Below are 2,981 nucleotides of genomic sequence, written 5' to 3' on the forward strand. Positions count from 1 at the left end.
ATTTTCTGCCTGGGGCTCTTTTCCACAGGTAAGAGCTCAACTTGAGTAATAGGTGCAAATACCACAAAATTTACTTTATACTCCTTTTTCCAAGAGGCACAGGACCCTTCTTTCATATGCTCAGCCAACTATGAGGGGCCAGCCAAGTTTATCTGTTGCATTAGATGAAGAATAAACTATGGTAATCACAATGAACAAATTGGTCTGTTAGGTAATGTATTTAAATGCATTCTTTAAACTTTAAATTACAAAAACACATAGGACACAGATTTTTTGTTAGAATGGAACAATGATATGTTGAAAACACTGTTATATTCAATTTCTCTATGTTATATTCTCCAGGCTTTGGAAAATAATGTTAAATAAAAGTAAAATATGAGGTTCATCTTCAAGTGGCAGCCATGGCAGGTCAAGAGGATCTGGTGCAGCGGAAGATTCACTAGGACTGGGCGAACCAAGAATACATTGAGGTCATCACCAGCAGCATTAAGAAAATTGCAGACTTTCTCAGCTCATTTGATATGTCTTGTTGTTCAAGACTTGCAACACTAAATGAGAAATTGACAGCCCTGGAATGGAGAATAGAGTACATTGAAGTGCCGGTGACAAAAGGTGAGACCCTCACCTAGAGCTACGCCATGCTGCTGCTGGGAAGTTGCTTCATAGAACATAGGCTGATGTGGGAAAGGCCCCAGCAGCCTCAGCTCCTTCTTTTTTCCTTAAAGAGCAACAGGGCTTTTTCTTGTCTTTTTTTTTTTTTTCTTCCAAAAGCGTGGACTTTGGCTTCTGCCATGTACATTGGAGTTGATGTGGCATGTGAGAAGTCATCCAGGGAAGCTCTTGGAACCAACATTAGGTGTTTTATCTTTTAAGTAGCATTTTGTAGAACTATCTGTCAGTGTATGAGGCACTCAGAGCCAGATGCCTGGCACTCTTTGTTAATTTAAGGTCCTCCCCAACCTCTCTTTCTCTCAGACTTTCCTTACAGCTCTCATTGCCTCTGCATTGATTCTAGAAGAAGTCTTTGTCTCCTTTTCACCTGTGGTGGGGGTTGGGAGGCAGTCCTGGCTGAGACACTTATGCCCTGCCAAGGTGGTCACCAGAGAATGTTGTTGCTAACCAACCAGTTTCTTGTCCTTTGGGGGAGGTAAAGGTCAGGCCCCCACTTGGCTTGAAGGGACATTTTCAGAATTTTCTTTCTGTCACTTGGGGTATCTTTGCCTCTTATATTTCCCTAATAAACTCCTCAACAAAAAGAAAAAAAAGGAAAATATGAGCCACAAATAGCCAAATAATAATCACTGGTTTGTGTAGTCTCCCCTGCAGAGTGCGAATTAAAGGGAGCTGTGGGAAGATGTGAATTTTAATGCATTTTTGAAATTAAAAACCTGGCCTGTGGTGTCAAAGTTCTGAATGGACCATGGGACATTTAACTCCCAATAAAAAAAAGTAGGGAAGTTCAAGCCTCTTCAGAAGTAGTTTTCAAAATTTTATGTATAAGAGAATCACCTGAGGTGATTGTTAAAGACCAACCTAGATTATGTCAGGAACCCTGCTCAGTGGGGAACCTGCTTCTCCCTCTCCCTCTGGCACTCCCTCTGCTTGTGCTCTCTCATGCACACTCTCTCTCTTCAAATAAATAAATAAAATCTTTTTAAAAAATATTAAAAAACAACCTAGACTCTTATGGCCCAGAATTTATACATGTGAGTACCACTGGTGAGTCAGATGTTTCTATAGGAAAAATGACAATGATCAAAACTCATTTTTGACTGAGGTGTTATTTTTAACTGATAGAAGTCAATTATGTAAGTATTCAGTTCATTGCTACATAGAGACCTGCGGAGGATTCACCTCAAGGCTCATTAAGTATAAGCAATAGAGTCTACAGGAGACTCATTTTGAACTGAAAGATGTTTCCAGATTGAAGTTGAGGGGATAGAGAACCATTGTTCATGCTAGTGGACCTCAAAAGAAAGCTGGGGTAGCAATCCTCATATCAGACAAATTAGATTTTAAACCAAAGACTGTGGTAAGAAATGTAGAAGGACACTATGTAATACTCAATGGGTCTATCCACTTCTTACCAAGAAGATCTAACAATTGTAAATATCTATGCCCCCAATGTGGGAGGAGCCAATTACATAAACCAATTAATATCCAAAGTAAAGAAACCATTGATAATAATACATTAACAGTAGGGGACTTTCAACACCCCATTCACAGCAGTAGACAGATTATCTAAGCAAAAGGTCAATAAAGAAACAAAACTTTGAATGGCACACTAGACCAGATGGACTTCATAGATATATATAGAACATTCCATCCTAAAACAACAGAATACTCAGTCTTCTTGAGTGCCAATGAAACTTTCTCCAGAATAGATCACATACTGGGTCCCAAAATAGGTCTCAACTGATACCAAAAGATTGAGATTCCCTGCATATTTTCAGACCACAATAGAAGAAATATAGAAGGAACTCAAACACTTGGAGATTAAAGAATATCCTGCTAAACAATGAATGGGTCAACTAGGAAATTAAAGAAGAACTTAAACAATTCATGTGAACTAATGAAAATGAAAACATGTCAATTCAAAACTTATGAATACTGCAAAGGCAGTCCTAAGAGGAAGTACATAGCAGTCCAAGCTAATCTCAAAAAATTGGAAAAATCCCCAATACACAAGCTGATCTTACACCTAAAGGAACAGGAGAAAGAACAGCAAATAAAGCCTACGCCAAGCAGGACAAGAGAAATAATAAAGATTAGAGCAGAAATCAATAAAATAGAAACCAGAAGAACAGTAGAGTAGATCAAGGAAACTAGAAGCTGATTCTTTGAAAGGATTAATAAGATTGACAAATCTCTGGCCAGACTTATGAAAGAGAAAAGAGAAAGGATGCAAATTAATAAAATCATGAATGAAAGGGGAGAGATCAAAACCAATACCAAAGAAATACAGGTAATTGTTAGAACTA

General features: G+C 38.3%; 1 pseudogene; it reads left to right on the top strand.

Moving 5' to 3' along the window:
• The first annotated feature begins 346 nt into the window (after positions 1-346).
• LOC131809340 (probable protein BRICK1) lies at positions 347-1,687 on the top strand (annotated as a pseudogene).
• The last annotated feature ends 1,294 nt before the right edge of the window (positions 1,688-2,981 follow it).

This window comes from Mustela lutreola, chromosome 10, assembly GCF_030435805.1.
Source record: "Mustela lutreola isolate mMusLut2 chromosome 10, mMusLut2.pri, whole genome shotgun sequence".
Classification (NCBI taxonomy): domain Eukaryota; kingdom Metazoa; phylum Chordata; class Mammalia; order Carnivora; family Mustelidae; genus Mustela; species Mustela lutreola.